The sequence below is a fragment of the Leucoraja erinacea genome, chromosome 2, assembly GCF_028641065.1.
Source record: "Leucoraja erinacea ecotype New England chromosome 2, Leri_hhj_1, whole genome shotgun sequence".
Classification (NCBI taxonomy): domain Eukaryota; kingdom Metazoa; phylum Chordata; class Chondrichthyes; order Rajiformes; family Rajidae; genus Leucoraja; species Leucoraja erinaceus.
Window position 1 is genome coordinate 83,845,122 of NC_073378.1, and position 21,501 is coordinate 83,866,622.

Here is a 21,501-nt window from a genome sequence, read left to right on the forward strand (position 1 = left end):
AAGGGGTGGAGATGGGTAGATGTGGCCAGTAGTGGGATCCCATTGGAGGTGGCAAAAATGTTGGAGGATTGTGTGCCGTAAATGTGTCAAGATGCATCACAGCTTGCTCCCACAACTGCTCTGCCCAAGACCGCAACAAATTGCAGAAAGTTGGGAACACAACAACCCTGTCCATCATGCAGACCAGCCTTCCCACCTCACCACCTTCCCCATTTACTCTATCTGTACCACCCTGCCCTGGAAAAGCAGCTAACATAATCAAGGACCACACACACTCCAGTCATTCTCTCTTTTCTCTTGTTCCATTAGGCAGAAGATGCATAAGCTTGAAAATGCATATCACCAGATTCAAGAACAGCTTCTTACTGAAATCAGGCTCTTGAATGGACTCGTATTCTAAGAATGAATTCCTGATCCTCCATCCTATCTCGTTGTGCCCTTGAAGGAGTCATCCGTATTGTCTGTTTACTGAACATTAACCAATCCTCATCCACTCCAGTGAAATACTCCCATGCTCACTAACTTTGTTCAGTAATCCCATGTGTGACACCTTATGTTATAGGACTCTTAAAAACCAAATGCATTATATCAAGTGGTTTGCTCTAACCTATTCTGCTGGTTACAAACACAAAACATTGCTACAGATTTATGAAACTTAATTTCCCTATCATAAATCCATTTTGGATCTGACAATTTTACTATTTTCTAATTGCCTCAATAATGTATTGCAGCCTTCATTGATGTCAGGATAAGTGATGTATACTTCCCTGCTGTCTCTCTCACCCCAGTGCTGTTTTGGAAGTTAACATCCATTATCTCCATAGCCACCTTTTTCATACTATATATAATTCTTCATTGTTTCTGTGAGGTTTAGTGTACCTTCTTCCATGAAGACTTTTACAAAATATTTATTTAAGAAACTAACGTAAATTTTCCAGCCCTATCCACCGTATAGCCCATGTGTTTTGTTTCACAGAAACATGGCTCACCCCCAGCTCCACAGGTTCAGCTGTCCAGCCTGAAGGTTTCTCCATCCATCGCATGGGCCGTACGCAGGTATCTGGGAAAGGTCAACTCTTCGCAGTGCTCAGACGTGGCAGTTCGGTCTAACTCCTGCTCTCCGCACCTGGAACATCTGGCAGTGAGGTGCCCTTCTACCTACCGAGGAAATTCACCTTCATCAGCCTGACCATGGTCGACATCCCACCCCAGGCAGAAGCCCATCTGGCATTGGAGGAGCTGCACGCTGTGGTCAACAAGCACCAGACAGGTTACCCCGAGGTGGTTACCACCATGGCTGGGGACTTCAACAAAGCCAACCTGAATAATTTACTCCCAAACTACCATCAACATGTCTCCTGCAGCACCTGAGGATTAAACACCATTGACCACTGCTATACGACCATCAAGGATGCCTATTGCTCTATCCCTCACCCTCACTTCTGGAAATCTGACCATTCAGCAGTGCTGCTTCTTCCTCCCTACAAGCAGCAACTGAAGAGGGGACCCTCAGAGGTGAAGACTGCACAGAATAAGGCAAAATCAGGAGGCAGCTCAAACGACAGCGAATCCTCACGAGCTCAATGTGTTCTACACACACTTTGATAGGGAGAACAATTATGTGCCTTCCCGAGGTCCCATTCTCCCTGATGGTATTACAATCATTATCACAGAGGCTGATGTCAGAAGATCCTTCAGGGGGATGAACCCTCGGAAAGTGCCTGGACCTGATGGTATACCCGGTCAAGTTCTAAAAACGTGTGCAGAACAACTGGCTGGAGTTTTTGCAGGCATTTTCAACCTCTCACTTCTGAGGTCTGAACTTCCCACCTGCTTTAAGAGGGCATCAATAATATGGGTACCCAAGAAGAGTAAGGTGACGTGCCTCAATGACTACCGACCAGTGGCACTCACGTCTGTGGTGCTGACATGCTTTGAGAGGTTGGATATGGTGCATATCAACTCCTACCTTGACAAGAACCTCGACCACTACAGTTCGCCAACCACCACAACCGGGACCGCTGGGCACCGCAGGGAGTTGAATGCATCCTCAATAAAGATTGTAACATAGTCGTATAGTGGTTAATTTGTGATATTTGTTTGTATTGTATTATGGTGGTGGGTTCTGGTTTGTTTTATTGTATTGTAAATATTATTTTTTAATAATTGAATACATTTTTTGATTAAAAATAAAAGCTGGTTATGCGAGGAGGTGTGGTGTTGCGGAGCTCCCGCCCAAACACAAAAATGAGTGAGTTTCAACATTTGTTTGGAATTCGGAGGAGGTACAGCGGTACATTAAACATCCTTGTGTATCGCTGCAATGGTGCAGAAACTTACTTTAGAGTTTCTGCTTGTTTGTGGGACTGCATGCAGTTTGATCAGCGTACTGCCCAGCTCCCACAATGTGGCTGGCAACTTGCCAGGAACTGCTGCGCGCCGGCAAAGGGGTGTAAGTCTTTCTGGACTTTTACACCTCTGTCCAGAATGTCCAGAACGTCCAGAAATATTTATTCCTTAGCAACAATCAGTACGGGAGTCCCAGTGTTTCCACTTTGAAGGAAATTACCCGAAATTCGGGAAATTCTGGTTGGCTTCGGCGTAATTTTAGGGAAATAGAATAATTTAGGAAATTTCCGCATCCGGCCCGCGAAGGGGTGTAAAGGTAACACACACAGCACTGGAGGTTTGGCGCTCAAAGGTTTAATCAGAGAGCTGTCTGTTTAATGCGTGGGAATTTAAACAAAGAGCTGTCGGCTGCAGCTCTATGGGTTCTAAATATAGCTCTACCAGCTGCAGCGCTATGGGCTATAAACATAGCGCTATGGCCACAGCGCTATGGGTTACAGACTGTTCAGGAAAATTCTCGTATAACAATAAGTCTTTGGAATTCTCTTTCTCAGTGGAAGTTGAGCCTTTGATTATTTTTCAGGCAGTGGTAAAATTCTGGATAAGCCTAGTGGTGAAATGTTACCAGTGGACGGTGGGATTGCAGTTACATTGGGATTGGCCTTGATCTTACAGAACGATGGGTGGGCTCAAGCGGTAGAAGGATAGAGGGAGTGGAGGGAGAGGGAAAGAGGGAGGGCTGGATAGATGGAGAGAGGGAGGGTGTAGAGAGGAAGACGGGGAGAGGGGAGGCAGTGGGACAGAGGGAGGGAGATTTGGGAGAAAGAGGGAGAGAGAGCAAGATAGGGAGGAATTGAATAAGAGAGGGAGAGAGGGAAGGAGTGGGTGAGGGAGTGAGGGAGGGAGGGAGGGAAAAAATAAAAGGGGAGAGAGCGGTAGGAGAGAGGAGGGAGGGGGGGAGGGAGGGAGAGAAAGGGGGAGGGAGGGAGAGAGAGGGAGGTAGGGAGAGAGGGAGGAGGGAGAGAGGGAGCGAGCGAGGGATGAAGGGAGTGAGGGAGGGAGCGAGGGAGGGAGAGAGGGGGAGGGAGAGCAGGAGAGAGAGAGAGAGAGAGATAGAGGGAGAGAGGGAGCGAGGGCGAAGAGAGGGAGAGAGGGAGGGGGAAAGGGGAGGGAAGGCAGGAAAGGGAGGGAGGGAGGGAGGGAGGGAGGGAGGGAGGGAGGGAGGGAGGAGAGAGAGGAGGGAGGGGGAGGGAGGGAAGGAGAGTGGGAGGCAGAGAGAGCAGAGACTGAGACACATGAGAGCAGGTTCTAAAAACAAAGACAACGAGAGCTGTTGGAGGCAATGAAAGCTGCCTTGCATAACACTGTACAAGTGAGTAACAAAAGCAGGCAGATACGCTGTCTATAGATCTATTTTGCCTTGCTCTTTGTATTGTTAAAGTGTGCCCGCAAAAAAAAACACAATAAATAGCCCGCAGGAAGCACTTATGAACATTTCAGGATATACCATCAAATTCCAGGATATTTGGGGTTCTATTTTAGGAAAAAAAAATTTGAGGTGTGGAAGCACTGACGGGAGCACCTCAAGGCTGTGTGCTCAGCCCCCTGCTCTACACTCATGACTGTGTAGCTGGACACAGTGTGAACTCCATCATCAAGTTCGCCAACTACACCACTGTTGTTGGACGAATTACAGATGGTGATGAGTCAGAGTATAGAAGTGAGATCGACCGATTGACCAAATGGTGCCAGCACAATAACCTGGCTCTCAACACCAGCAAAACCAAGGAACTGATTGTGGACTTTGGAAGAGAAAGAATGAAGACCCATAATCGTGTTTATATCAATGGGACGATGGTGGAGAGAGTCAAAATTTTTAAATTCCTGGGTGTGCATATTTCCAAAGATCTTTCCTGGACCCAGCACACTGATGCAATTATAAAGAAGGCACCTCTACTTCCTGAGAAGATTACGGAGATTTGGTATGTCAAAGTGGATTCTCTTGAACTTCTACAGGTGTACAGTTTTAATTGTAGATTAAAACTTTTCATATTATGGTCACTACTTCATATTAGCTTCTTTACGTCAAGTTCTTTAATCAAATCTGGTTCATTACACAACATTAAATCCAGAATTGCATTCTCCCTGGTAGGCTCCAGTACAAACTGCTCTAAGAATCCATCACGGAGGCACTCCACAAAGTTCCTTCCTTGGGGTCCAATACCAACCTGATTTTCACAGTCTACCTGCATGTTGAAATCTCCCATAACTACCATAGCATTACCTTTTCGACATGCCAATTTTAACTCTTGATTCAACTTGCACTCTATATCCAGGCTACTGTTTGGGGACCTGTAGATAACTCCCATTGGGGTCTTTTTTACCCTTACAATTCCTCAGTTTTATCCATACTGACTCTACATCTCCTTATTCTATGTCACCCTTCGAGTGGCTGAATTTCATTCCTCACCAACAGAGCTATCCCCCACCCCCACCTGTCTGTCTTTTCGACAGGATGTATACCCTTGAATATTCAGTTCCCAGCCCTGGTCCTGTTACAGTCATGTCTCTGTAATTCCCACAACATCATACTTGACACTTTCTAACTGAGCCTCAAGCTCATCCACTTTATTTCTTATAGTTCGCGCATTCATATACAACATTTTAAACCGTACTCACCTCCCCTCTCACACTGGTCACTATTGTCCCTAACCTTGCTCTCTTATCCCTTCTCGAACTTTCCTTCCCATTAATTCGGGAGTCTTTTGTAACTTTCCCTGTACTCACTTTCTCTTTAACTCCATCTTTATACTCCCAATTTGTCGACCCCTCCCCCCTACTATTTAGTTTAAACCCACACGTGTAGCACTAGCAAACCTGCCTGCCAGAATGTTGGTCCCCCTCCAGTTAAGGTGTAACCTATCCCTTTTGTACCGGTCACCCCTACCCCAGAAGAGATCCCAGTGGTCCATAAATCTAAATCCTTGTTCCCTGCACCAGCCACACATTCAGATCCCCCTATCTCCCTGTTCCTGCCCTTACTAGCACAACATACTGGAAGCAATCCAGAGATAACCACCCTAGAAAGAAATTCCTGCTTAGAAATGTTTAAGGAGAAGGTGATTGTAGGGAGGGATTATCTTTGCTCTTCACTGTGTTTCTGGACCAATAAATGTATTTGATACTGGAGAATATGTTTTTAATGACCTGTTTTTAGACCAAAAAATGTAAATGCATAAAATATGAAATAAAATCAGGAAAGTATAATTAAGTTAAAACTTTATATTTATTCTTCCACAGATACTCTGACTATTGAGTGTTCCCATCATTTTCTGATTTGTTTTAAAGTTATCTATCAACATTGACTTGCGGGAAATCAGCTATGTCAACATAGGCCTCGCAGGAACTCAGGTATATGTAAATGTTATAGTATAGGTGATGTATATCATCCATTGAAAATATATTCCGTGTGCCCACAGGACTTGTCTCCAGTAACAACTGAAGGGATTCGTTCCAGAAACTATCAAGTAACAATTCAGTTACCAATTCAATGTGCAGTCAACATTCTAATTTCTCGGGGTTTTTTTGAGTGACCCAAAGTGCAGAGCAGTAACTGAAAGTTTGATGAATCCTGGCTACATTTCAACAGCAGCTCTAGTGTACTCAGACATGATGAGTCAAATCTTGTTGAAAATGTAATTGGGCTTTAACATTGGGCTTTAACAAAGAATTTAATAATTTTTCCATTTTCATATATTCCACCCCGTCATTGACTTTACATTTCTTTGTTGTTTTTTTTTTTCCGTCCTCTCACCTTGAATATACATCTTAAAAACCTGTTGCCCATCTAACATTTATCCCGTTCTGGTGAAGGATTATCAGCTTGTTGGATTGGAACTGTTTCTCACAGATGCTACCTACATGCTGACTACTTCCACCTCCTTCGATTCTTCTTTCTGATTTTAATCATTCACGACAGTTTACGTCTTTGTTTAAATTATAAGCTTGCACGTCTGTTGTACTGGATTGTGTAAATATTGCTTTCGATACACTGTTTCTTAGAAGCATAATGTGATACCTTCTACTCATGTGTCTTTCTAATTAATTCAGTTAAACACCTGTGACACAGGCAGACAGGATAAGAGATAGTCTTGTACTTCATTTGAACGTAGGAATTTATGTCTGAATTGATATCAATCACCATTCAGTCAAACTCCAATCTGCAGCCGGTTAATCCTCTAATTCATTGGTAGCATTCTCGTGGGAAAGTTGTACACATTTGTTTTTTGGTGTGTAAATAAAGAGAAAGGCAGCTCAGTAAAAGCCTCTTTATTGTTTTGAATATGAACTTGGTTGTGTCATTGTCTGTTATCATCACTATAAATCTAGAGCCAAGTATTATTCATTTACTGACTTTATTTAACTTATTACTGACTTATTATTGGCTGCAGAGTTCAGTATGTGCCTCAATCTGAGTGAATGTATGTTCACCCCTCCTTGGTTGTTGGTCAGCAGTTGAAGCTCGGCGAAAGTCCTCATGTTTTTGCTTACAGTCCCAGCAGGATCTACAGTTTTAAAGGTGGAACCTTTGACATAGGAAATTACCACAAGGTGCTTCACTGGAGTTACATCAATCAAAAACTGATGCCAAACCTTTTAAGAGGATAGTCAAACAAAGAAAAAAGTCTTCAAGTTGGTGAGGCAGAGAGGTTTACGGAGGGAACTCCAGAGCTTCGGGAGTTGGGAACAGAGGGCATAAACACGAGTGTGAAGCCATTCACACTGGGGGGTTCCCGAAAGCCAGAAATGCAAAGGATGAAGATCCTAAAACATTGTGAGATGAGTGAGGGAGTAAATATGAAGCCATGGTGGGATTCAAAGACAGGTGTGAGAAATGAATCCAAAAGCAAAATATTACTGAATAAGCTACAAATCTCATATGAAGTGATGCTAATGCTTAGCAGATTTGGCAGTATGTTGGTAGAGAAAGACAGAGCTAACAAGTCAAGTTAATGATCTCATTAGAATATTAAATTGCAGGCATTATTTAACCAAGAGTGAACAGCGGGAGAACTGGATGAAGAAGGTGATACTCATTATTACATCAACTGGAGAATTTTAGATGACTACCAATCTACAGAGTGTAGCTACATGTTATCATTGGGTAGGATAATGGGACTGAAAGGTGATAAATCCCCTGGACCTGATGGTCTGCATCCCAGGGTCCTCAGGGAGGTGGCTCTAGAAATAGTGGACGCATTGGTGATCATTTTCCAATGTTCAATAGATTCAGGATCAGTTCCTGTGGATTGGAGGATAGCTAATGTTATCCTACTATTTCAAGAAAGGGACGTTGCACAACCAGTGAGAGAAAAAACGGGGAGTAAAAAATACAGACCATTTAGCCTGACTTTGGTCCGGTGGGAAAGATGTTTGTGGAGTGGCAGGGGGCAAATTATTTAAAGAAGTGGGAAATAATGGGGCATTTGAATAGCAGTAAAAGGATTAGTCCAAGTCAACATGGATTTATGAAAGGGAAATCATGCTTGACTAATCTTCTGGAATTTTTTGAGGATGTGACAAGTAAAATGGATGAAGGGGTGCCAGTGGATGTAGTGTCTCTAGACTTTCAGAAAGCCTTTGATAAGGTCCCGCACGGGAGACTGGTGACTAAATTTAGAGCACATGGTATTGGGGGTAGGGTGTTGACATGGATAGAAAATTGGTTGGCAGACCGGAAGCAAAGAGTAGGAGTGAACGGGTCCTTTTCAGAATGGCAGGCAGTGGCGAGTGGAGTGCCGCAAGGCTCGGTGTTTGGGCCGCAACTGTTTACCATATATATTAATGATTTGGAAGAGGGAATTAGGAGCAACACTAGCAAGTTTGCGGATGACACAAAGCTGGGTGGCAGTGTGAACTAGGAAGAGGATGTTAGGATGTTGCAGGGTGACCTGGACAGGTCGAGTGAGTGGGCAGATGCGTAGCAGATGCAGTATAATATAGGTAAATGTGAGGTTATCCACTTTGGCGGCAAAAACAAGGGGGCAGATTATTATCTCAAAGGGGGTTAGGTTAGGTAAGGGGAGGTACAGCGAGACCTGGGTGTCCTTGTACACCTGTCACTGAAAGTTGGCGTGCAGGTACAGCAGGCAGTGAAGAAAGCTAATGGAATGTTGGCCTTCATAACAAGAGGATTTCAGTATAGGAGTAAAGAGGTTCTTCAGCAGTTGTATAGGGCTCTGGTGAGACCACATCTGGAGTATTGTGTACAGTTTTGGTCTCCTAATTTGAGGAAGGACATCCTTGTGATTGAGGCAGTGCAGCGTAGGTTCACGAGATTGATCCCTGGGATGGCAGGACTGTCATATGAGGAAAGATTGAAAAGACTAGGCTTGTATTCACTGGAGGTTAGAAGGATGCGGGGGAATCTTATAGAAACATATAACATTATAAAAGGAATGGACAAGCTAGATGCAGGAAAAATGTTCCCATTGTTGTCCAGAACCAGTGGCCACAATCTTAGAATAAAGGGGAGGTCATTTAAGACTGAGGTGAGAAAAAATATTTTCACCCAGAGAGTTGTGAATTTATGGAATTCCCTGCCACAGAGGGCAGTGGAGGCCAAATCATTGGATGGATTTAAGAGAGAGTTAGATAGAGTTCTAGGAGCTAGTGGAGTCAATGGATATGGGGAGAAGGCAGGCTCGGGTTATTGATAGGGGACGATCAGCCATGATCACAATGAATGGCGGTGCTGGCTCGCAGGGCCGAATGGCTTCCTCCTGCACCTATTTTCTATGTTTCTATGTGAGAAGAATAGGTATGATAACAGGAGAAAAAATCTTAGAAAGATGACGTGATAAAATGGAAAAAGAAGCAACAGAATCAAAACCAGGAGAACAGCTAAAACTTGTAGAAAGGTGGACACAGAAACAAGTCAAATTACATTGATTTGGTGATGAATGATTTATTACGATACATCATTTTTTGTGATATTAAATTGAGAATGAAGAGTGGAAAATAGAAGAGACCCAAAATCAAAGTCATTGCGTGTGAGAGATGTACTTTGGCCTGGAAGCATGAAATTCTAGCCTGGAAACAGACTATAGCTGAAGCTGAAAAACCAGTAGAACAACTAAGCCAAGCACAGGCATAGTAGAAGTGGCAGGAGGACTGTTCACTGCGTAATCACGTCAACATTTAAGCAAATGAATAGCAGAACTCAAAAGCAGTGTCTGTGTCTATAGTTCAGTCTAGCCTAGGCCTGCAAAAGCATAGTCCTGTCCTGCAGAAAAGTCAATAGATTTACAAGACTTAATTAAGTTAAGATCCATTGAGCATTGTGTGGCAACAAATAAGTAGGCGTGGTCAAAGATGGTCATGGTGGTTTTCTATAGAAAATTATAGCAGAGGAACAGGATCTTCAGCCGCAATGTCCTCGCTGAACATGATCCCAAGTTAAACTAATCTCCTCTGCCTGCACGTGATCCATAACCCTTCATTTTCTGCATGCCCATGTGTCTATCTAAAAGCCTCTTAAATGCCACATTCTTATCAGTCTCCACCACCACAGATGGCACCACATTCCTGGCACCCACCACTCTCTGTTAAAAAAACATGCCCTGAACATCCCCTTTAAACTATCCCCCTCTCACCTACAAGATATGTGTTTTAGTTCTTGACATTCTCACATTGAGAGAAAGGTTCTGACTGCCTATCCTATCAATGCATCACATCATTTTACATACAACTATCAACTCTCCCCGAAACTTCCAATGTTCTAGAGAAACCAATCCAAGTTTGTCCAACTTCTCCATTTACGTAATGTCCTGTAATCATGCACCATTCTGATAAATATCTTCTGCAACCAATCCAAAGCCTCTACACCCTTCCTGTAATGGGATAATCAAAACTACACACAATATTCCAAATGCAGACTAACCAAAGTCCTATAAAGCTGCAACATGAATTCCTGACTTTTTATACTCAAAACTCCAGCCGATGAAGGCATATCATATGTCTACTTAATCACTCTATCTACATATGTAGCCACTTTCAGGGAGCTAAGGACATGAAATCCAAACTTCGGCTGAATATCAATGCTGTTATGGGTCTTGCATTAATTGTCTACTTTCCCCTTACATTCAAACTCCCAGTGCAACACCTCACTCTTGCTATGATTAAACATCCATCTGTCATTTCCCCTATTGTTTCTGTAGCTGACCTATATCCACTATACTACTTTGACAGCGCTCATAACTGTCCGCAACTCCACAAGTTTTGTTAACACCTGCAAACTTGCTAACCAACCCACTTACATTTATGTCCACGTTGTTAATATATATACTAGACCAAGTGCAGACCCGTTGGGTCTGTTTCCCCAACGTACGGTTGTGGGGGGGGAGGCGGCATGCAGCATCACACACACTAACTATCCCCCCCCCCGCACTCATGCTAATTACCCCCCTTGATATTACCCCCCATATCTACTGATGCATAGCCCCCAACTTGCAGTCACATCTAGAGAGAGAGGGGGAGGGGGGGTTAGAGAGTGAGGGCAGAGAGAGAAGGGGCAGAGAGAGAGAGAGAGACAGAGAGACAGAGAGAGGGGCAAGAGGGATGGGGTGGAGAGGAGGAGGAGAAGAGGGAGGGTGGGTGGGGGGAGAAAGGTGGGGGAGGAGGGGAGGAGAGAGAGAGGGTGAGAGTGAGGGGGGGAGAGAGAGAGGGGGTGCTGAGAGGGGGGTGAGGGGGAGAGGTGGAAAGCAGGGAGGGGGAGGGTGGAGGGAAGAGGGTAGGGGTGTGGAGGGGAGGGGTTTGGGGGGAGGGAGGGAGGGGAGGGAGGGGAGGGAGGGGGAGAGGGGGGGAGAGAGGGGGAGGGAGAGGAGAGTGGGGGAAAGGGGAGTGGGGGAGAGAGGGGGGGGGGAGAGGGGGGAGGAGAGAGAGGGGGGATTGGAGAGGAGAGGGTGTGCTGCGAGGGAGGTGAGGGGGAGAGGTGGGGAGCAGGGAGGGGGAGGGAGGGTGGAGGGAAGAAGGGGGGTAGGGGTGTGTGGAGGGGGGAGGGGGTTTATGGGGAGGGACGGTAGGGGAGGGGATGGAGGGGAGGAGGGGAGAAAAATAGGGGAGATAGAGAGAGAGGGGGAGGAGGGAGGAGAGGGAGGGAGAAGAGAGGGGGAGGAGTGGGGGGGAGGGAGAGGGGGAGGAGGAGAGGGGGGAGGAGAGGAGAGTGGGGGAAAGGAGAGTGGGGGAGATGGAGGGGGGGGGGAGAGAGAGAGAGAGAGAGAGAGAGAGAGAGAGAGAGAGAGAGAGAAAGGGAGAGAGGGAGAGAGAGAGAGAGAGAGGGATAGAGAGAGAGAGGTGGGGAGAGAGAGAGAGAGGGGTGCCTTTTTACTTCAACCCAAACAACCATTTGCAGGCAGTGCTTTTTTCCTCAAACTAATCATATTTTCATTTTCAAACCACATTATGGGTACTCACAGCTGTGGAGACATTTGTTCAGTGTTATTCAGAGCTCTGATTGAGGCACACCACTTGCAGAGACTGATTGAGGCACAGCACTTGCAGAGACTGATTGAGGCACACCACTTCCTGGTTTTATAGTCCCTCTCCCTCCCTCCAGCAGGGGCAGCAGAGAGAATGGGGAATTCTGTAAAAACATTAATATCTCTGTCATTTTTCATCGACGGGAAAAATCCTCAGCACACATGTGGCGGAGGGGGGCTCTGAGCAAGGTGGCCAAAAATGACGCCCGTAGGTGGCGGCGTTCTCTCGGAAATCGCAGCACAGAAGGCCAAAAGCGGTCAAGAACAGAGATTTAGTAATATAGATATCACAATGCACAGAGGTGCCGGGACACATTCCTGTGAAACTTTAAAGGTCACAGACACAGTGAATGGTAGGGGTCTGGGGTATGCTGTAGAGCAGAGGGATCTAGGAATACAGGTGCAAGGTTCCTTAAAGGTGGTGTTGTAGGTAGATAGGGTGGTCACAAAGGCTTTTGGCACATTTGCCTTCATCAGTCAGAGTATTGAGTATAGAAGTTGTGAGGTCATGATGGAGTTGTATAAGACATTGGTGAGGCCCCATTTAGAGTATTGTGTTCAGTTCAGGGCACCATGTTACAGGAAAGGATACAAAGGAGATTTACGAGGATGTTGCCAGGACTGAGCTATAGGGAGAGGTTGAGATGTCTGAGTAGGCTGGGACTCTATCCCTTGCAGCGCAGGAGGATGCGAGGTGATCTTATAGAGATGTATAAAATCATGAGAGGATTAGTTCGGGTACAGTTTCTTGACCATCGTAGGCGAATCGTGGATCAGAGGGCATAGGTTTAAGGTGAAGGGGAAGCAAATTAATATGAGGGGTAATCTTTTCACACAAAGGGTGGTGGGTGCATAGTACAAGCTGCCAGAGGAGGTAGTTGAGGCAAGGACTATCCCAAAAGCAACATTTAAGAAACAGCTAAACAGGTACATGGGTAGAGCAGGATTGGAGGGATATGGACCAAACGCAAGCAGGTATGATTAGTTCAGCTGGGACGTTGGCCAGTGTGGGCAAGTTGGGCCGAAGAGCCTTTTTCCATGCTGTATCACTCTATGACTCTATGACAGACCTCTAGCCAGAATAACACCCTTTCATCACAACCCTTTAACTTCTACAGGTAAGTTATTTCTGAATGCAAACAACCAGGTCACCCATGCACCTTAATTCAATTCAATTCAATTCAATTTATTTGTCATTTGGACCCCTTGAGGTCCAAACGAAATGACGTTTCTGCAGCCATACATTACAAACAAATAGACCCAAGACACAACACAATTTACATAAACATCCATCACATTGCTGTGATGGAAGGCCAAAAAAACTTATCTCTCCACTGCACTCTCCCCCCCCCCCCCCCCCCCCCGATGTCAAAGTCAAAGCCCCCGGCTGGCGATGGCGATGGCGATTGTCCCGCGGCCATTAAAGCCACGCCGGGTGATGCAAGGTCGCACCCCGGGTCTTGGTGTTAGAGCCCCCGGCGTGCGCTCGCAGAGTCCCGCGGCCATTCCAAGCCGCGCGGGGCGGTGCTGTAAGGCCCCGCTCCAGGAGCTCTTCAACCCCGCAACTCGGGCGGGAGAAGTCGCGTTGCGGGAGCCCTGAAAAGCGGTCCCCCTCCAGGGACCCGCGGGCTCCCGGTGCCGCCGTCCGCCAGACCCGCAGTGGCAGCCTCCGAATCTCCGGAGGTCGGGCCGCAGCAGCGCTCCACCACCGCTCCACCCGCTCTGGACTCGGCCAGCTCCGCGACGGTGAGGTGAGTCGTCGGCACCAGAACCCCCAGTCTTCTCCTGTTGGAGGCCGCTCCTCGTTGCAGCCCCAACGACAATGGAGAAAAGGTCGGGTCTCCCGTGCAGGGAGAGATTAAAAGTTACCCCCCCCCCCCACCCCCCCCCACCCACACACCCCAACCCAAAATAACAAAAACTACATAAAAACATAGACAAAAAATAATAAAAAGGCAGACGGGCTGCAGAGGCCGCTGCTGACGAGAGTCGTGCCACCTACCGCTTCTACTGGATCAACCTTTCATGAGGGGCACTATTAACTGCTTTACTAAAATCCATGTAAACAGTATCCACTGCCCTATCTTATAGTGGTTGCGACAGATTTTTACAGATAATACAGATTTCCAAAACAACAAATACCAATTCATTCCTTTTCAGTTTTAGCACGTCATACTAATTCATACTGACCAAATTCTCTGTGCAGAAATGACACGGATGCCATCATCATTCTGTCCCGACGACTGTATACTAAACCAAATTACTCTTAATGTCATCTCCTACTTAAAGGAGAGATGAGGATGAATCCATTGCAATGATAAACACCATTTGGTTCCATCTCAGCAATAACATCCATCTCCACTCCAACCTCAGTTCATCTGCTGCTGAGACCTTTATCTATGATCCCCCCCCCCCCCCCCCCCCCCCCCCCCCCCCCCCCCCCCCGTGATTAGTAAAGGTATCAGGTATTATGCGGTGAAGGCAGGAGAATGGGGTTGAGAGGGAATGATGGATCAGCCGTGATTGAATGGCGGAGTAGACTTGATGGGACGAATGGCCTTATTCTGCTCCTCGAAACTTTGAAGTTATGAACTCTATCATCTCAGGAGAACACTTCATTTCTGTATCACTGGCCCCCTGCACATTCCACAATTGCTTCACTCTTCATTGGCATTCCCAAAGCATATGGTAAAATCAATCAAAGAAAATATTTCCTTTGCTGGACTCAGCAAGGACTTACAATCTATTGACGCTTGATACTGCCTTGAGGCATCAACTGGAGCCATCAGTGATACACAATCATGAGTCTGATGAAGATTCCTGAGGGTGCATCCTCTTCATCATCTTTTCAGGTATGTGACAACATGTACAGCCTAGAACTGGATAATGTGACAGACTATCAACATTTTAATAAAAAACACAATAACAAGTTTCTATCGATATTTGCTTCAATTTGAATGAGCCCCAGTGGCCTAATGGATAAAGCACTGGCCTCCTATGGCAGGGATTGTGGGTTCAAATACCATCTGGGGTGATGAAACATTTTCCAGCTAGGCTCAGGTTTGAGGGGCTCATAGACCTTACCCCTCCCCCTCATATTCCCTGAACCGTAGCAATCTTATTTTGTCCCATTCCTAGTCTGACTTAAACCTGAAATGTTAACTCTATTGCACTTCCCACAGATGCAGTCTGATCTGCCGAGTATTTACAGCATTTTATGCTTTTCTTTAAGAAGTTCTGTAATTCTGAAATGAAGTTTCAGCCTCAACGCTTGCTCATCTTTTCAGGTCCAATTTATGAAGATATGAAGATAAAGCTTTCTAAACGTGGTCTGAAAGGAAACATATGTTACCTGCTTATTTCAGTTGACTATTGGTACCTGCTTATTTGATTTGATTTGATTTTGATTTGATTTAATTTATTGTCGTTGTCTTCAATGAAGAGAACAAAATTATTTTTCCCTTACAGTCATACAAAAAAATAAAATTCAAAAAATGCAGTAGTCCACAACACAAACATCCCCACAGCAGCACCAAAGTTCCCCATTGTGAGGGAAGGAACCAAAGTACAGTCAACCTCCTCTCTGATGTTCCCTAATGTTCACCCGTGGTCGGGGCCTCCCGAGCACCCCGTAGTCGCCGCTACGGGCGGCCCGATGTTCAGGCCCTCTCGCCGGGAACCTCTCGTCGGCCACCTTCCACCGGACTCCGCGGCTCCCAATGTCCGCAGGCCGCGCTGGGCGGAGATTCACGCTGGCGGCCCCGGCAAAGGGTCCCAGGACTCCGCGATGTTAAAGTCAGCGCCACCCACATTGGGATCTCCGCACCCACAGCTCCGTGATGTTGGAGCAGCGGCACAACACTCCGGAGCTCAAAGCGGAGAACCCAGGAAGGCCTCGCCCGCTCCACGATGTTTCCAGCGCCTCGCTGCCGCTGCTGAAGCTCTGGTTCGGTCTCGGCAGGAAAGGCCGCGCCAATCCAGCTGGTAGATCACGGGGTGGGGGGGGGAGGTGAGCGAGAACGCGACTCGGATGATAGCTGCATCCTCGCCAGAAGCGACTGAAGAACGGTTTCCCCCTTTACCCTACCCGCTTCCCCACACATAAAATACCGAAAAAAAATAAAATAAAACACACTCTAAACATGACAACATTTAAAAAGACAGCCAGACCATGGGCGGAGGCAGCTAGCAACAGCGCCACCGGATGTCCAACCCAGACCACCGGATGTCCAACCCAATGTCCATTTCAGCTGACTGTAGTGGGAGTGGAATATTGTATCAGCAGTAACCTTTGGCAAATCTTGAAATCATCATTATTAGGTAAAGCATTATCATATCATATCAAAAATGAAAATAAACTGAAAGAACACTCTTCATGGGCTACCTTGGGCATTATTCTGAATTAATTTGAAAATAACAATTGTTTTGAGTTAATTCTAACCAATGTGACTTAGTTGATAGTTTTAGTGATACTGCAAGGAAACAGACCATTCGGACCACCGAGTCCACGCTGACCAGCGATCAGCCCATGCACTAGCACTAGCACTATCCCACAGACTAGGGATCATTTACAGAAATCAATGAAACTACAAACCCACATGTCTTCAGAGTGTGGAAGGAAAATAGAGCAGCTGGAGAAATCCCACACCATCACTGACTGGCAGTGTTGGCTTGAAGGGCTGAATGGCCTCTATGCATCTATTTCCTATGTCACAGGAAGAACATACAAACTCCATACAAACATCACCTATAGTCAGGGTCAAGCCTGGGTCTCTGGCACAGCCACCGCGCCACTGTGCAGCCCCTCAAACCTGAGCCTAGCTGGAAAATGTTTCATCACCCCAGATGGGACTTGAACCCACAATCCCTGTCTTAGGCGGCCAATGCTTTATCCATTAGGCCACTGGGGCTCACTCAAATTGAAGCAGAAAACGATAGAAACTTGTTATGGTGTTTTTCATAAAAATGTTGATAATTTGTCACATTATCCAGTTCTAGGTTGTACATGTTGTCACATACCTGAAAAGATGATGAAGAGGATGCAGCCCCATGAATCCTCATCAGGCTCATGATTGTGTATCACTGATGGCTCCAGTTGAAGTCTCAAGGCAGTATCAAGCATCAATAGATTGTAAGTCCTTGCTGAGTCCAGTTACAGAGAATTAATCAATTGTTACCTATGTAAAATCTAGCTTGCTGAGAGGAACATCGAGAATATAAATGGAAAAAATCAATGATTACTGGTTTGACTATGATTCGAAAAAATCTAGCCAGTATTACCACACAATTGTATTGAGTTCAATCCTATCAATTCTATTAGACTGATCATTTTTTAAACTGTGTCGGTATATAAAATGTTCAAGATAGACACAAAACACTGGAGTAAGTCAGTGGGTCAAATTGGTTCTTTAAATCCTCTGTTGATATCAAAGAAGTATGTGTGTGTTTGATATCAGCAGAGTGCATTAGTTGTGAAAATCTAACAGGAAAAGTCATATTCCATGAGGAAATCAGAATGTAAAGACAGATTCCAGGATTTGTGATCTACCTAAGCAACCAAATTTGCTTAATGATTACATATGTGGACACTTTCCTTTCTTAACTGAGGCAATCAATGAAAGAGCATGGAGCCAAGTTAGAATTGTATGCGGCACATGTTACCTTGAGGGCTGTCTACATTTCTGGTCATTGCATTATCGGAATGATGTGGTTGTACTGGAAGGGATGCAAAGGAGATTTACAAGACTTTTGCGAAAACTGGAAACTTGCAGCTATTTGGAAAGATTGCTTAAACTGAGGATGTTTTCTTTGGAACGAGGCTGAAAGAAGACAATTAATATATGTAAAATTATGAGGGGCCGAGGTAGAGTATCTAAGAAGGACCTATTTCCCTTAGCAGAGTGTCAAAACATGAGGAGGTGCAGAATTAAAGTAACTGATGGAAGGTTTATAAAATGTAGTAAGTAAGTAAGTAAGTAAGTAAGCAAGTAAGCAAGTAAGCAAGTAAGCAAGTAAGCAAGTAAGCAAGTAAGCAAGTAAGCAAGTAAGTAAGTAAGTAAGTAAGTAAGTAAGTAAGTAAGTAAGTAAGTAAGTAGCAAGTAAGTAAGTAAGTAAATAAGTTTATTGGCCAAGTATTCACATACAAGGAATTTGCCTTGGTGCTCCGCCCACAAGTAACAACATGACATACAGTGATATACGAATGACTCAGAAAACACTAAACATTAATAATAACAAAACATTAATGTTTAGTGTTGTTTGTTAATGTTTAGATAAGGGTATGTTGTCCCACCTCAAGGGTTGCAGGGGTTGATATCTCACTGCTTTAAAGAGAGGAGGAACAGAAACCAACAAAATATAAACCATAGAACAAAGAACAATAAAGCATAGGAACAGGCCTTTGGTTCATGATGTCTGGCCTGACCATGATGCCAATTTAAACTGCACATCAACCTGCACCTGTTCTATATCCGTGAAGATCCCTGCCTGTTCATGTGTCTGATTATATCTTGTTTAAATGTCACCATTATTATCTGCATGAAACATTTCCCATGGCTACACTATCCAGAACCTACCACTTTTATTTTTTTTAAAAACAAAACCTTCTCCTTGAAAGTATCTCCTTCTCATCTCAAAGCTATCTCCTCTAGTACATGACATTTCCACGGTGGGAATAAAAACTGTAAATATATACCCTGACCATGCCTCTTATAGTTTTATATTCTTCTACCAAGTCACACTTAGCCTCTGATGTGCCAGAGAAAACAATCCAAGTTAGTACAATCCCTCCTTATTGCTAATACGCTCTGATCATAATAGCATCCTATTACACCTCTTCTGCACCGTCTCCAAAGCCTTCATGTCCTTCCTGGAATATGGTGATCAGAACTACATATAATATTCTGGGCATGGGCAAACCAAAGTTTTAGACAATTGCGCCATAACTTCCAGACTTTTATACTCAGTCAGTACCGCAACCAATGGTGATAAGCATGTCGTGCACTATCTTCACTATGCTATCCACTTGCATTCTACTTTCAGTGAGCTATGAACGAACCTCAAGACCTTTTTGAATGTGAATGTTTCTCAGGGTCCCACCATTTACTGCACACTTTCCTCTTGCATTTGATCTCTCAAAGTGCAACACCTCACACTTGTCTAGATTAAACTCATCTGCCATTTCTCTGAACCACATTTCATTGTGATCCATTGCCACGCACAACGGCGGAGGCCAACTAAATGGATAATTTTAAGGTGGAGGTTGAGAGATTCTTGATTAATAAAGGACAGGGTTATGGGGAGAAGGAAGGAGAATGGGGTTGAGAGGGAAAGATAGATCTGTCATGATTGAATGGCAGAGTAGACTTGATGGGCCGAATGGTCTAATTCTGTTCCTAGAACTTATGAACTTATGGTCAATATCCTACTGAATTATTTGCCTGCAAACTTACCAATCAGCCCATCAAAATTTCATCCAAATAATTTATATACTGTATATGATAAATGACAGAGGTCCCAGTACCACTCCTTGCAGAACACCATGGGTCACAGAACTCCAGTCAGAATATGTTTTGAAAAGACAATTGAAGAGCCAAGACGCAGGGCTGTACAGTGGTGCAGCAGTAAAGTTGTTGCCTTACAGCATAAGAGATCTGGGTTCAATCCCGACTATGAGTGCTCTACATTCTCCCCGTGACCAGGCGAGTTTCCTCCATGTTCTCCGTTTCCCTCCTACATGCCAAAGACATGCCGATTTGTAGGCTTCTGTAAATTGTCCCTTGTGTGTAGAATAGAACTAAGTTATAGATGTCCATTGGCCAGTCTGGGCGAAGAGCCTCTTTCCATTCACTCTGGATCTCTGAACCAAACTAAACTAAAGACTATAGATTTAGTTTTGGAAGGTGTGAATTGGCTGAAAAGCTCTTTCTTAATTGATGGATCGAACACACTACGTCTGTGTCATATATTTTCTATGACTCTCAGTAACGTTCTGAAGCAATTATCTTTTCCCATGATTGCAATTTCCTTGTGGCTGACAACATCCAATGAAGTACAAGGTCTCCAGATAGGAGAAATGCTTTCCAAATGATAAATATTTTATTATTTATTTATTTATTTAAAATTCTAAAAGTACAGAGCAGGAAAATGCCCTTTCGGCTCATCGGGTCAGTGCCGACCAGTGATCCCCACACATTAACACTATCCTGTACCTACTAGGGAAAACTTTTACATTTACCAAGCCAATTAACGATTTACCAAGCCAATCCTGTATGTCTTTGGAGTGTGAGTGGAAACCGAAGATTTTGGAGAAAACCCACACAGGTCATGGGGAGAATGTACAAACTCTGTACAAACAGCACCCGTAGTCAGGATCGAACCCGGGTCTCCAGCGCTGCATGGCAGCAACTCTACCGTTGCGCCACCATGCAGCCCTTTTTTCACAATATTCTTTCAAAGTTTGTAGAGTAGTGGTAAATCAAGGAAACATGCTATTATTGTTTACAGGCTGCAGATAGGTAATTTATAAAATGATTGAGGAGCATGTTTTTAATGTGGGAGTATGTGTTTTTGTCAACCCTCTGTTATGAAAATATGCAATTTTACATTGTTATCTATTTTTCATCATTTTAGTTAAATTCTGTAATCATATCAGATGGCTGCCAGCACAGCATGGTTTTATGTTATATTTTGCAAGGTTATCGTTGGGTGAACCTTTTTTCTCAAGATGTGGCAACACAAGGAAATTTGGCATTTAACATTAATCCATAATTGCCTTGTGGATCAGTTAAAAGCTAACTATTTGGCAAAAGGACGTGTCACTCCATAATAAAATCCATTTGCTTCTTTGTCAGTTTTACAAGAAGTTAAATTAAACTTGGAATTCCTTTATTAGATCAAAAATATAACAACAGGTCTGATGTTTAAGAAAGAACTGCAGATGCTGGAAAAATCGAAGGTAGACAAAAATGCTGGAGAAACTCAGAGGGTAAGGCAGCATCTATGGAGCGAAGGTATAGGTGACATTTCGGGTCGAGACCCTTCTTCACGGTATTGGGGGTTCAGTATTGATGTGGATAGAAAACTGGCTGGCAGACAGGAAGCAAAGAGTAGGAGTAAACGGGTCCTTTTCACAATGGCAGGCAGTGACTAGTGGGGTAACGCAAGGCTCAGTGCTGGGACCCCAGCTATTTACAATATATATTAATGATTTGGACGAGGGAATTGAATGCAACATCTCCAAGTTTGCGGATGATACAAAGCTGGGTGGCAGTGTTGGCTGTGAGGAGGATGCTAGGAGGCTGCAAGGTGACTTGGATAGGCTGGATGAGTGGGCAAATGCATGGCAGATGCAGTATAATGTGGATAAATGTGAGGTAATCCACTTTGGTGGCAAAAACAAAACAGGAAAGTAGACTATTATCTGAATGGTGGCCGATTAGGAAAAGGGGAGGTGCAACGAGACCTGGGTGTCATGGTACACCAGTCATTGAAAGTAGGCATGGAGGTGCAGCAGGCAGTGAAGAAAGCGAATGGTATGTTAGCATTCATAGCGAAAGGATTTGAGTATAGGAGCAGGGAGATTATACTGCAGTTGTACAGGGTCTTGGTGAGA